The following is a 15,092-nucleotide window of genomic DNA, read 5'->3' on the forward strand; positions in this document are numbered from 1 at the left end:
CTTAGCTATGAAAAACTCTCTGGAATGAAATATGTCAGAGACAGAATTCAATTTTGTTATCACAAACCTGCAGGCTGAAAATCATGCACAACACTATAAATTTTTTTCAGGCAATGGAGATCACAAGATCTTTAGAGGTTTTTTACTCTAAAATAACTAAGCATCCATCCAAGGCTTCACCTCTGTCCCGTTTTTATTTGTGAACTAGACTAGCCACAAATGAGTTTCTCTGTTTCACGTTTCCTGGGAGGCTTTTATACTGTAGGGCACTAATAGCTTCTTATCAGAGGCATGTTTTATTCTCTTCAATAGATGTAAACTGAACATTTGTTGGTATTTTTCCCAATTGTGTGCTATACAAATAAAGATACTATGATATTTCATGTACAGGTTTCTGTGCAGACATTTCATTTGTTTTGTGTAAATGTCTAGGAATATAATTAGTGGGTCATTTGGTTGATAAGTGTATGTTGACTTTATAAGAAACAGACAGTTTTCTAAAGTGGTTGTACTATTTTACATTTCCACCAGCAATGCATGAGTTCCATTTGTCCTATGTTCTAGCCCATAGTTGATACTGTTGATCTTCTTAAATTTTAGTCATTATACGGGACATGTAGTGGCTACACACACACACACATATTTATGTGATATTTTTATTTTCATTTCCTTCCACGTGCTTACTGGCAATTTGAATGTCTTCTTTTTTAAAGTGTTCAAAAATTTTGACCATTTTTAAATATCAAACTCTTTATCCTCTTATTATTGAGCTATAAGAATTCTTCATATATTATGAATATAAGTCCTTTGTCAGATATATATAAATATTACTAATATTGTCACTGGAGTTATGGCTTGCCTTTTCATTTCCTTTACAGTGTGTTCTTGGAAAGGCAAAAGATTTCAAATTTGGGGAAATCTAATTTATCATATATATTATTTTATGGTTCATTTTGTGTGTGTGTCCTACCTAGGAACTTTTTGCCTACTACAAAGTAACAAAAATCTCTCATGTTTTCTCCAGAGTTCTATATTTAGGCCTATGTTCCAATTTGAATTATATTTTGTGTATATGTGAGGAAGGTTTGATGTTCATCTTTTGCAGTTTGACATCCAGTTATTTGAACAGCATTTTTTGGGAAAGACTATCTTTTTCCTTTGAACTGCTGGTACCTTTTTTTTTGAAAACAGTTCCTAATATATGTGTGTCTATTTCTGGAGTCCATTCTCTTCCATTGTTCCATTGATTTATGTATCAATCCTCACGACAATACTAAATTGTTTACAGTAAATCTTAACATCAGATAGTATAAGTCTTCCAATTTTGTTTTCTTTTTAAAAATTGTTTTGGTTCTTCTAGGTCCTTTGCATTTTCATGTAAATAAACTTTAGAAAAATATTTTATATTTTTTCAAAAATCCCACTTAGATATTGTTTGCAAAGGTATTCAATCTATGAATTAATTTGGGAAGAATTAATATCTGGCTAATAGTGACTCTCCTAGTCAATGATCTGTTATTTGTGTGACTTTGGAATTAGGATAATACTGGTGTCATAAAAAGAAGATTTGGGAAGTGTTTCTTCTTTTCTTTTCTGAAAGAGATTGCGTAGGATTAGGATTATAAATTCCTTTCATTATATTCATCAGTGAAGCTATTTCACTCTGGAGTTGTGTATATAAATGATTTTTGTTTCAAAATCAAAAGTTCCTTAATATATATAGGAATATTCAGGTCTTCTATTTTTTATAATTTGAAACTTTCAAGGAATTTATCAATTTCACTTAAGTTGTTGAATTTATTGGAATAAAGTTGTAAACATATTACCTTATTATCCTTTAATGCTTGTAGATTATATAGTGATAGTCCCTTTTTCATTCCTGGTATTAGTAATTTATATTTTATTTTTGTCCATGATTAATTTAATGAATTTTAGTGGTCATTTCAATGAGTCATTTTTGTTTTCATTTATTTTCCTTATTTTTTGTCTATTTCCTATTCCATTGATTTTTTTACTCTAATCTTTATTATTTATTTTCTTTTACTACTTTTCCTAGCTTCTTAAGAGTGAAACTTTTATCATGGGTTTTAAATTTTTCTTCATTTCTAATATAAACATTTAAGGCTATTTATATAGCTTTCTATAACTTTCTCTAAACATTGCTTTAGCTGCAAATTTGGTAGTTTCTGTTATAATTTTAATTCACTTAAAATATTTTCTAATTTATCTTCAAAGATTTTACTTCATCTATGTGTTATGGTACCAGTCTTTGTCCAGTGGAGGAGACAGAGACCTCACAGTATTCTAAATAGGGGAATTTAACTATAGAGAATTATGAATCTATGATAGGAGAATACCTATGAAGATATAAAGAAAAACACATGAAAATAATGTTCATCTTCACTATTAGGGAGATGCAAATCAAGACCACAATGAGGTATCATCTCACACCAATAAGAATGGCTGCCATTAAACAAAGAGGAAATTACAAATGCTGGAGAGGATGTGGAGAAATTGGAGCTCTTATTCATGGCTGGTGGGACTGTATAATGGTTCAGTCATTCTGGAAGACAGTTTGGTGGTTCCTTAGAAATCTAGGTATGAGTTACTCTATCCAGCAATTTCACTTCTCGGTATTTACCCAAAGGACCTGAAAGCAGTGACACGAACAGATATTTGCACACTGGCATTCACAGTGGCATTGTTCACAATTGCCAAGAGATGGAAACAATCTAAATATCCTACATCAGATGAATGGGTAAATAAAATGTGGTACATACATACAATGGAATACTATGCAGCAGTGAGAAGGAACGAGGTCATGAAGTATATGACAACATGGATGAACCTTGAGGACATAATGTTGAGTGAAATAAGTCAGATACAAAAGGAAAGACATTGTATGTTACCACTAATGTGAACTCATATTGTAGCATATAGGGGACGTAGATATATATAGCAGTTAGTGGAGGGGGAACAATAATCTAATTAAGGAACAGCTAAATTCAGCAAAATCTGTAAGTTTTTGCAGCCAGGGGACCCATGCTCCTCCCTGCCAGGCTCAGTCCTGTGGGAGAAGGGGCCATCCAAGCTGGGAACAAGGAGGGAGAACTGCAGTTCTGGTTCTTATCTGCAATTCATTCTACTGATCCAAACTCCAAATATAAACAGACTGAGACCAGACACCAGAGAACCCAGGAGCAGTCAGCCCAGTGGAGAGAGGAGATAGGGATAGCAAAAACAACAAGGAAAACCCAAAAATAAAAGCAGAAACTTTTTGGAGTTCTGGTGAACATAGAACAGAAAAGGGCAGGGCTCAGGCAAAGTTTCTTTGTCTGAAGAGTGGATTTCAAGAAGGGTCCCTCCTTCTTTTTTAATCTTTTTGTCTTTTTCTAAAACAATTACTCAAAGAAGCCCATTACAGAAAGCCTCAAAGACTTGCAATTTGAGCCCAGACAAGAGCAGAGCTAAGAGAGCTCTGAGACACCAGGCAATAAGTCCAGTGACTGAGAAAATTCACTAAACACCACAACTTCCCAAGAAAACGGGGGCATCCCCATACAGCCACCTTCCTGGTGGGCAGGGAATGCTCCTGCCCAGCACCAGGTCCACAGCCCAGAGCTGCCCCAAACAACCCAATGTGATGGAAAGTATTTCCAACAACACATGCACACACCACAAAATTGGGTGTGGACATTAGCCTTTCCCACACCCTCAGCTAATTGTCCCAGAGTTGGGAAGGTGGAGCTGTGTGAAAAGGGGAAAATTAGCACACCCTAATCGGCCATGCTTTCAGCAGACTGGGAACACCCCTACACAGCTCTGCAGCCCAGAACCACCCTGGGGGGATGGCACTCACCTGTGACATAGCACAGTCATCCTTCCACAGAGGACCTAGGGTGCATGGCTTGGAAAACGGATCCACTTGCAAGTCCCAGGGACCATACGCCAATACCAAGGACTTGTGGGTCAGTGGCAGAGACAAACTGTGGCAAGACTGAACTGAAAGATTAAACTATTACAACAGCTTTAAATCTCCAGGAACACCTGGAGATTTGATTATTAAAGCCGCCCTCCCTCCCTAACCACTCAGACACATGCCCCATATACAGGGCGGGAAACACCAACTACACATGAAAGCTTGGTGCACCAAATGGACCCCACAAGACTCATACCCTAACCACAAAGACAAAGTGGGGGAGAACTGGCTTGAGGGGAATAGGTAGCTCACTGATACCACCTGCTGGTTAGTCAGAGAAAGTGTACTCCACGAAGCTGTACATCTGACAAATTAGAGATAAGGGTTTTAATTGGTCTACAAATCCTGAAAGAACCGAATCAAGTCAAGCAAATGCCAAGAGGTCAAAAACAACAGAAAATTTTAAAGCATTTGAAAAAACCAGATGATGTAGATAACCCAAGCCCAAGTACCCAAATCTAAAGATCAGAGGAGACACGGTACTTGGAGCAACTAATCAAAGAACTAAAGCTGAACAACAAGACCATGGCACAGGATATAAAGGACATTAAGAAGACCCTAGAATAGCATAAAGAAGAAATTGCAAGAGTAAATAAAAAAATAAGATGATCTTATGGAAATAAAAGAAACTGTTGACCAAATTAAAAAGTTTCTGGATACTCAGTACAAGCCTAGAGGAAGCTGAACAACAAATCAGTGACCTGGAGGATGACAGAATGGAAAATGAAAGAACAAAAGAAAGAATGGGGAAAAAATCAAAAAAATTGAAATGGACCTCAGGGATATGATAGATAATATAAAGCATACAAATATAAGACTCATTGGTGTTCCAGAAGGGGAAGAGAAGAGTAAAGGTCTAGGAAGAGTATTCAAAGAAATTGTTGGGGAAAACTTCCAAAATCTTCTAAACACCACAAATACACAAATCATAAATGCCCAGCGAACTCCAAATAGAATAAATCCAGATAAAGCCACTCCAAGACATATTCTGATCAGACTCACAAATACTGAAGAGAAGGAGCAAGTTCTGAAAGCAGCAAGAGAAAAGCAATTCACCACATACAAAGGAAACAGCATAAGACTAAGTAGTGACTACTCAGCAGCCACCATGGAGGCGAGAAGGCAGTGGAATGACATTTAAAATTCTGAGATAGAAAAATTGCCAACCAAGAATTCTTTATCCAGCAAAGCTCTCCTTCAAATTTGAGAGAGAGCTTAAATTTTTCACAGACAAACAAATGCTGAGAGAATTTGCTAACAAGAGACCTGCCCTACTGGAGATACTAAAGGGAGCCCTACAGACAGAGAAACAAAGAAAGGAGAGAGTGACTTGGAGAAAGGTTCAGTACTAAAGAGATTCAGTATGGGTACATTAAAGGACATTAAGAGAGGGAAAAAATACATCTGACAAACATAAACCAAAGGATAAGATGGCTGAATCAAGAAATGCCTTCACAGTAATAACATTGAGTGTAAATGGATTAAACTCCCCAATTAAAAGATATAGATTGGCAGAATGGATCAAAAAAATGAACCATCAATATGTTGCATACAAGAGACTCATCTTAGACACAGGGACATAAAGAAACTGAAAGTGAAAGGATGGAAAAAATATTTCATGCATGCTACAGCTAAAAGAAAGCAGGAGTAGCAATATTAATCTCAGATAAAATAGACTTTAATGAAAGGATGTTAGGAGAGACAAAGAAGGCCACTACATACTAATAAAAGGGGCAATTCAACAGGAAGAAATAACAATCATAAATGTTTATGCACCCAATCAAGGTGCCGCAAAATACATGAGACAAACACTGGCAAAACTAAAGGAAGCAACTGATGTTTCCACAATAATTGTGGGAGACTTCAACACATCACTCTCTCCTATAGATAGATCAACCAGACAGAAGACCAATAAGGAAACTGAAACCTAAACAATCTGATAAATGAATTGGATTTAACAGACATATATAGAACATTACATCCCAAATCACCAGGATACACATTCTTCTCTAGTGCTCACAGAACTTTCTACAGAATAGATCATGTGCTGGGATATAAAACAAGCCTCAGTAAATTTTTTAAAAATTGAAATTATTCAAAGCACATTCTTTGACCACAATGGAATATAATTAGAAGTCAATAGCCATCAGAAACTTAGAAAATTCACAAACACCTGGAGGTAAAACAACATGCTCCTAAACAATCAGTGGGTTAAAGAAGAAATAGCAAGAAAAATTGCTAAATATATAGAGACAAATGAAATTGAAAACACAACATACCAAAACCTATGGGATACAACAAAAGCAGTACTGAGGGGGAAATTATAACACTAAATGCATAAATTAAAAAGGAAGAAAGAGCCAAAATCAAAGAACTAATGAATCAACTGAAGAAGCTAGAAAATGGACAGCAAACCAATCCTAAACCATGTAGAAGAAAAGAAATAACAAGGATTAAAGCAGAAATAAATGACATGGACAACAACAACAACAACAACAAAAAAAACAATAGAGAGGATAAATAACACCAAAAGTTGGTTCTTTGAGAAGATCAACAAGATTGAGAATCCCCTAGCTAGACTGATAAGATCAAAAAGAGAGAAGACCCATGTAAAAAACATAATGAATGAGAAAGGTGACATTACTGCAGATCCTAAAGAAATTTAAAAAATTATAAGAGGATACTATGAACAACTGTATGGCAACAAACTGGATAATGTAGAGGAAATGGACAATTTCCTGGAAACATGTGAACAACCTAGACTGACGGAAAAGAAACAGAAGACCTCAACCAACCAATCACAAGCAAAGAGATCCAATCAGTCATCAAAAAGCTTCCCACAAATAAATGCCCAGGGCCAGATGGCTTCACAGGGGAATTCTACCAAACTTTCCAAAAAAAACTGACACCAATCTTACTCAAACTCTTTCAAAACATCGAAGAAAATGGAACACTGCCAAACTCATTTTATGAAGCTAACATCAATCTAATACCAAAACCAGGCAAAGATGCTACAAAAGAGGAAAACTACAGGCCTATCTCCCTAATGAATATAGATGCAAAATTTCTCAACAAAATACTTGTAAATTGAATTCAAAGACACATTAAAAAAACACACCAGGACCAAGTGGGGTTCATTCCAGGCATGCAAGGATGGTTCAACATAAGAAAATCAATCAATGTATTACAACACACTAACAACCCAAAAGAGAAAAATCAAATGATCATCTCAATAGATGCCGAAAAAGCATTTGACAAAATCCAACATCCCTTTTTGATAAAAACACTTCAAAAGGTAGGAATTGAAGGAAATTTCCTCAATATGATAAAGAGCATATATGAAAAACCCACAGCCAGCATAGTACTCAATGGTCAGAGACTGAAAGCCTCCCCTCTAAGATCTGGAACAAGACAAGGATGACTGCTATCACCACTGTTATTCAACATTGTGCTGGAAGTGCTAGTGAGGGCAATCTGGCAAGACAAAGAAATAAAAGGCATCCAAATTGGAAAGGAAGAAGTAAAACTGTCATTGTTTGCAGATGATATGATCTTATATCTGGAAAATCCTGAGAAATCGACAATACAGCTACTAGAGCTAATAAACAAATTTAGCAAAGTAGCAGGATACAAGATTAATGCACATAAGTCAGTAATGTTTCTATATGCTAGAAATGAACAAACTGAAGAGACACTCAAGAAAAAGATACCATTTTCAATAGCAACTAAAAAAATCAAGTACCTAGGAATAAACTTAACCAAAGATGTAAAAGACCTATACAAAGAAAACTACATAACTCTATTAAAAGAAATAGAAGGGGACCTTAAAAGATGGAAAAATATTCCATGTTCATGGTTAGGAAGGCTAGATGTCATTAAGATGTCAATTCTACCCAAATTCATCTACAGATTCAATGCAATCCCAATCAACCTACTTTGCAGACTTGGAAAAGCTAGTAATCAAACTTATTTGGAAAGGGAAGATGACTTGAATTGCTAAAGATACTCTAAAAAAGAAAAACGAAGTGGGAAGATTTACACTCCCTGATTTTGAAGCTTATTATAAAGCCACAGTTGTCAAAACAGCATGGTACTGGCACAAAGATAGGCATATAAATCAATGGAATTGAATTGAGAATTTGGAGATAGACCCCCAGATCTATGGCCGACTGATCTTTGATAAGGCCCCCAAAGTCACTGAACTGGGACATAACAGTCTTTTCAACAATTGGGGCTGGGAGAGTTGGATATCCATATCCAAAAGAATGAAAGAGGACCCCTACCTCAAACCCTACACAAAGATTAACTCAAAGTGGATCAAAGATCTCAATATAAAAGACAGTACCATAAAACTCCTAGAAGATAATGTGAGAAAACATCTTCAAGACCTTGTATTGGGCAGCCACTTCCTAGACTTTACACCCAAAGCATAAGCAACAAAAGAAAAAATAGATAAATGGGAACTCCTCAAGCTTAGAAGTTTCTGTACCTCAAAGGAATTTCTCAAAAAGGTGAAAAGGCAGCCCACTCAATGGGAAAATTTTTTGGAAACCATGTATCTGACAAAAGGCTGATATCTTGCATATATAAAGAAAGCCTACAACTAAATGACGATAGTACAAACAGCCCAATTATAAAATGGGCAAAAGACATGAAAGACAGTTCTCTGAAGAGGAAATAGAAATGGCTAAGAAACACATGAAAAAAATGTTCAGCTTCCCTAGCTATTAAAGAGATGCAAATTAAGACCACAATGAGATACCATCTCACACTAATTAGAATGGCTGCCATTAAACAAACAGGAAACTACAAATGCTGGAGAGGATATGGAGAAATTGGAGCTCTTATCCATTGTTGGTGGGACTGTATAATGGTTCAGCCACTGTGAAAGTCAGTCTGGCAGTTCCTTAGAAAACTAGATATAGAGTTACCCTTTGATCCAGCGATTGCACTTCTTGGTATATACCCGGAAGATCGGAAAGCAGTGACACGAACAGATATCTGCACGCTAATGTTCATAGCAGCATTATTCACAATTGCCAAGAGATGGAAACAACCCAAATGTCCTTCAACAGATTAGTGGATAAATAAAATGTGGTATACACACATGATGGAATACTATGAGGCTGTAAGAAGGAACGATGTCGTGAAACATATGACAACACGGATGAACCTTGAAGACATATGCTGAGCAAAATAAGCCAGGCACAAAAAGAGAAATATTATATGCTACCACTAATGTGAGCATTGGAAAATGTAAAACAAATGGTTTATAATGCAGAATGTTGGGGAACTAGTGATAGAGAGCAATTAAGGAAGGGGGAATGATAACCCAATGAGAACAGATAAACTATCGTGGGTAAATTTAATGTTCTGGGAATGCCCGGGAATGACTATGGTCTGTTAATTTCTGATGGGTATGATTGGAACAAGTTCACAGAAACGTTGCTATATTATGTTATTTTCTGGGGGTAGAGTAGGAACATGTTGGAGGTAAAGTAGTTATCTTAGCTTAGTTGTCTTTTTCTTACTCCCTTTTTATTGTTTGTTTGAAATGTTTTTTTATGTATTTTTTTAAAATTTTTTTATATAGTTGATTAAAAAAGAAAAAAAAAAGTCTTAATTAAAACAATGAAAAAAATATGCAGAGCCCCCTTGAGGAGCTGGTGGAGAATGCAGGGGTATTGGGCTTCCCCACCTCAATGGTTGCTGATGTGCTCATAGACATAGGGGACTAGTGGTTTGATGGGTTGAGCCCTCTACCACAGGACTTGCCCTTAGGAAGACTGTTGCTGCAAAGGAGAGGCTAGACCTCCCTATAATTGTGCTTAAGAGCCTCCTCCCGAATGCCTCTTTGTTGCTCAGATGTGGTCCTCTCTCTCTAGCTAAGCCAACTTGGCAGTTGAAATCACTGCCCTCCCCCATATGTGGGATCAGACACCCAGGGGAGTGAATCTCCCTGTCAATGTGGAATGTAACTCCCAAGGAGGAATCTAGACCAGGCATCATGGGATGGAGAACATCTTCTTGACCAAAAGGGAGATGTGAAAGGAAATGAAATAGGCTTCAGTGGCAGAGAGATTCCAAAAGGGGCTGAGAGGTCACTCTGGTGGGCACTCTTACACACTATATAGACAACCCTTTTCAGGTTCTAGTGAATTGGAGTAGCTAGCAGTAAATACCTGAAACTATCAAACTACAACCCAGAACCCATGAATCTTGAAGACGATTATATAAAAATGTAGCTTATGAGGGGTGACAATGTGATTGGGAAATATGGACCACACTCCCCTTTGTCTAGTTTATGGATGGATGAGTAGTTAAATGGGGGAAGGAAAACAAACAAACAAACAAAAAAAGGCACCCAGTGTTCTTTTTTACTGTAATTGCTCTTTTTCACTTTAATTTTTATTCTTGTTATTTTTGTGGGTGTGTTAATGAAGGTGTCAGGGATTGATTTTGGTGATGAATGCACAACTATGTGGTGGTACTGTGAACCACTGAATGTAAGCTTTGTTTTGTATGACTGCATGGTATGTGAATATAACTCAATAAAATGAATTTAAAGAAAAGGTTTTGAATGATAGGTAGTGTCTCCAATCTTGTGTATGGGCAGGAACATTATTTAGACATTATTCTCTTTTTATTACAATATCACTGCAAGAGATTCAACATCAATTATTTTGAATTGCTCATATTTTCTTGTGGTTTTTCTTATATTTTTAGGGGATTTCCAAGGGAAGGTGGAGAGTAGGGATTTCTCTTCTGTTTTACTGTGAAATATTAGGAATATGGTCTTTTAATTTTTTTGATATCTAACTTTTCTACCTCTTCCACCTTTATCTGAAATTCCCTTTCTTTTACCCCTGGTCTTCTCATCTTGCTCAATTTTGGTTCTCTTGCAGCTTCTTGTCAGTGTAAAGCATTTTCCTAAAAACCAGACTTGCATGTTTACGGAGATCTTATGCCTAGGCAGCTTCAGCAGCATTCAAATTAACCAGAGTCCTTCTTTACTGCCAGCAAATTAGAGTCTGCAATTTTCATCCCAATTTCAGCTCTGTTTCTCACTGGTCCTGTGAGCTTTTATTCTGTCTGAGAGCCCTTTCTTCTTTGTAGTGAATACTTGTTAGTAATAGCTGAATTTCCAGGTTCTCAGGAATATCTATTTCCTGTCACTCATTTTCTAGTTTCCTACAACTGTTTGTATTTTGAGGTTTGAAGATATATTTTTATCTATTTTGACCAATGATTTGATGGTGGTTTTGTTTTGTTTTGCTAGCATACTTGCTCTGCACTTTTCTGTGGGGAATTTTGAGGAGATTTACAGACTACACCATCACAGCCACCATTTTGACTCAGCAGTCTTCATTTATTTTTCTGAATGGGTAATATTTATATATAGTAAAAAACAAAGTTAACAGAATTATATCTAGGGAAAAACAATCTCTCTCAAACTCTTGTTTCCCAGGCCTTCTGTGTCCTTCTTCAGTTACGAGTTTCTTTTTTATTCTTGCACAGTTATTCTATGAGTATATACTATAGTATGTCTATATGTACTATATATCTGTGTATGTGTGATTGTGTTTGTAACACAATTAGTAGTATACCCTTATATACTGTAATTTCCTTTTTTAATGCAATTTAATTGAGATATATTCACATACCATATAGTCATCCAAAGTGTACAATCAATTACATATCATCATATAGTTGTACATTCATCACCACAAGCAATTTTTTTAACATTGTCATTACTCCAAGAAATAAAAATGAAAATAAGAATAAAAATAAAAACAAAAGTAAAAAAGAACACCCAAAATATCTCATACTCCTCCCCCCCATTATTCATTCAATTTTTTCCCCCTTTTTCTATTCATCTGTCCATACACTGTATAAAGGGAGTGTGAGCCAGTGTTTTCACAATCCCACAGTCACACCATATAAACTATATAGTTATACAATCATCTTCAGCAATCAAGGATACTGGATTGTGGTTCAACAGTTTCAGGTTTTTCCTTCTAGCTATTCTAGTACACTAAAAACTACAAAGGGATATCTCTATAATGCATAAGAATAGCCTCCAGAATGACCTCTCAACTCCATTTGAAATCTCTCAACCACTGAAACTTTATTTTGTTTCATTTCTCTTCTCCCTTTTGGTCAAGAAGGCTTTCTCAGTCCCACAATGCTGGATCCAGACTTATGCCTGGGAGTCATGTCCCGTATTTCCAGGGAGATTTATACCTCTGGGAGTCATGTCCCATGTAGGGGGGAGGGCAGTGACTTTATCTGCAGTGATGGTTTAGAGAGAAAAGCCACATCTGAGCAATGAAAGAGGTTCTCTGGGGGTGACTCTTAGGTACAATTATAAGTAGGCTTAGCCTCTCCTTTGCAGCAACAGGCATCATAAAGTCAAGCCCCAAGATCGAGGGCTTGGCCTAACAAACTGGTAGACCCCAGTGCTCACAAGAATATCAGGAATTCCCCAGGTGGGGAAATTTAACATTTCCAACTTTTCCCCAGTCCCTCAAGGAGGCTTTGAAAACACATTTTTATTCTCTGCCCAAATTACTCCATGATGTATCAGGGCTTTATGCTAACCCATACAAACCAAACAGATCTCACCCCCTATTCAATATTCCATGTAATTATGGTGTTTGAATAAACTGACCATACAAGTTGAATTATATAGCTGGCTACAGAAAAAATAGTTCTACCAAATGAACATCAATTCCTTTGGTCTCACATAGAAGTTGGTGTTTTAAAACACAGTCAATATCATCTTTCTCCCTTTAGTTTGGTTTACATTAGTCCTAACCAAGTCCATTTGTTCAGAACTCTAATTAAAGTTTGATCTCTTTTTCAGCTTTTTAACATTCGTTGTATGGGGTAAAGCTGCCAAACTCTGGCTCTCAGTCTCAGATGTCACACAGATACCTGAAGTTCCAGGGACTGATCAGTTTTACACAAACAGCTCATCATCTCGGAATTAGATATAACCATTACTACTCATGAATATATGTGACTGCTGTAAGAGCTTACAATCTGGGAAACTTTACCATAAGCCTTCCCCTGATATCCTATGCTCTCAGATTCAATTATCAGAGTTTGCACATTATAGTTAGGCCATATTAGTGAGGCATTATAAGGTTTATCTTTTTGATTCTGGCTTATTTCACTCAAAATACTGTCCTCAAGTTCCATTCACCTAGTTGCATACCTCACAACTTCATTTCTTCTTGCCACTGCTCGATATTCCATTGAATGTGTACATGCAGCTCACCATTCCATTTATCAGTTGATGCACCCTTAGGTCACCACCATGCATTGTGAATTGTGAATACTGCCACCATAAGCATCAGTGTGCAATGTCCATTCATGATCCTGCACTCAGTTCTTTCAAGTATATACCTAATAATGGGGTTGCAGAACCATATGGCAACCCCATCATTAGCTTCCTGTGGAACCACTGCACTGCCCTCCAGATGGGCTGCACCATTCTACTTCCCTACCAACAGTGAATAGGCATATCCCTCTCTCCACATTTTCTCCAGCACTTATATCCCTCTGTTTGTTTTTTAAACAGTTTTATTCACACACCATACAATCTATTCCAAGTAAACAATCAATGATTCCCAGTATATTCATACAGTTATACATTCACCTCCACAACCTATATGAGGACATTTCCATTTCTTCTGCCAAAAAAATGGAAAAGGAGAAAAAACATGGAAAATAAAAATACGAAAAATAGAAGAAAAATAAAAATAAAGTAAAATACAATGGAAAGGTCAGACAATGACATCACCACCAAGAATTCCATATCACTCCCTTATAACCCCTCTTATAGACATTTAGCTTTGGTATACTGCCTTTGTTATAATTAATGGAAGCATCTTGTAATGTTATAATTAACTATAGACTCTTTTTTGCATTGATTGTATTTTTTCCCTTGTATCATCCAATTTTCAACACCTTGCAATGTTGACCTTCATTTGTTCTCCCTCTTTTAAAAACATTCTTATATTTGTATTTAATCACCATCATTGGCCACTCTAGGTTTCACTAAGTTTTACAATCCTTACTTTGTCTTCTATCTTTTCTCCTGGTGTCATGTATGCCCCTAGCTTTCCTCTTTTAACAATACTCACCCTCATCTTTGTTCAGAGTATTTACAATATTGTGCTACCTTCACACAGTATTATGCTAACCATTTCTGGATCTATACAATCAATCTTGTTAACCCTTATGTTCTCCTTCAGCATCAAATAACCAATTTCTAACCTCTTTCTATATCCTGGTAAACTGTGTTCTCAACTTTGGCTCTCAAATTTCACTCATGAATGTTAATTCATATTAGTGAATCCATAGAGTACCCATCCTCTTGTTTCTGGCTAATTTCACTCAACATAATGTCTATTGTCTACCATTTTGACTTTTGGAATTTATATGTCATATTTTATTTTATTTCATTTCATTTTCCCCCTCTTTCTCTTCTAACTCTCACTGATAGTCTTCATTTCTACTCTCTTCTCTATACCTCTCTCTCCTGTCTTTCCTTATCTGCCTGCAGTGCTCCCTTTACTATTTTTGTAGAGCAGGTATCTTGTTCACAAATTCTCTCAATGTCTGTCTGAAAATATTTTAAACTCACCCTCATTTTTGAAGAACAGTTTTGCCAGAAAAAGAATTCTTGGTTGGAAGTTTTTCTCTTTCAATATCTTAAATATATCATGCCGAGGGAGGAACCTAAGATGGCAACTAGGTGAGACAGAGAAAAAAACACCTCCGTGGAAAACACTAGATAAAAAACCAGAGAGGACCCAGAACACCACTTCCAAAGTAGCACCAGCTGGACAAGTTCTGCTAAAGCCACAGAGAACGTGCATTTGGTGAAACCAGGAGTCTGCATTCTGAAACGAGTGAATGAGTAGGCTGAATCCCTCGGCCACGCTGCATTGGGGGGGAAACAGTGGGTTGGAGTTTTTTAAAAAATAAAAGAAGCCCGGGAACAGCTGCAGATAAGACGGGAGCGGTCTGGACTAATGCCTCGGTGTCTGGGGTTGAGGATACCCCTTCCCACACCCACTGCTGATTGTCTCGGGTCCAGGGA

General features: G+C 36.7%; 1 protein-coding gene across 1 annotated transcript in view; it reads left to right on the forward strand.

The window, feature by feature from the left end:
• The window catches only part of LOC119526102 (phospholipid scramblase 1-like), a 35,752-nt gene that overhangs the window by 4,735 nt on the left and 15,925 nt on the right, over nucleotides 1-15,092 (forward strand). The gene's annotated exons all lie outside the window — the stretch shown is intronic.

Source organism: Choloepus didactylus, chromosome 1 (assembly GCF_015220235.1).
Source record: "Choloepus didactylus isolate mChoDid1 chromosome 1, mChoDid1.pri, whole genome shotgun sequence".
Lineage (NCBI taxonomy): Eukaryota > Metazoa > Chordata > Mammalia > Pilosa > Megalonychidae > Choloepus > Choloepus didactylus.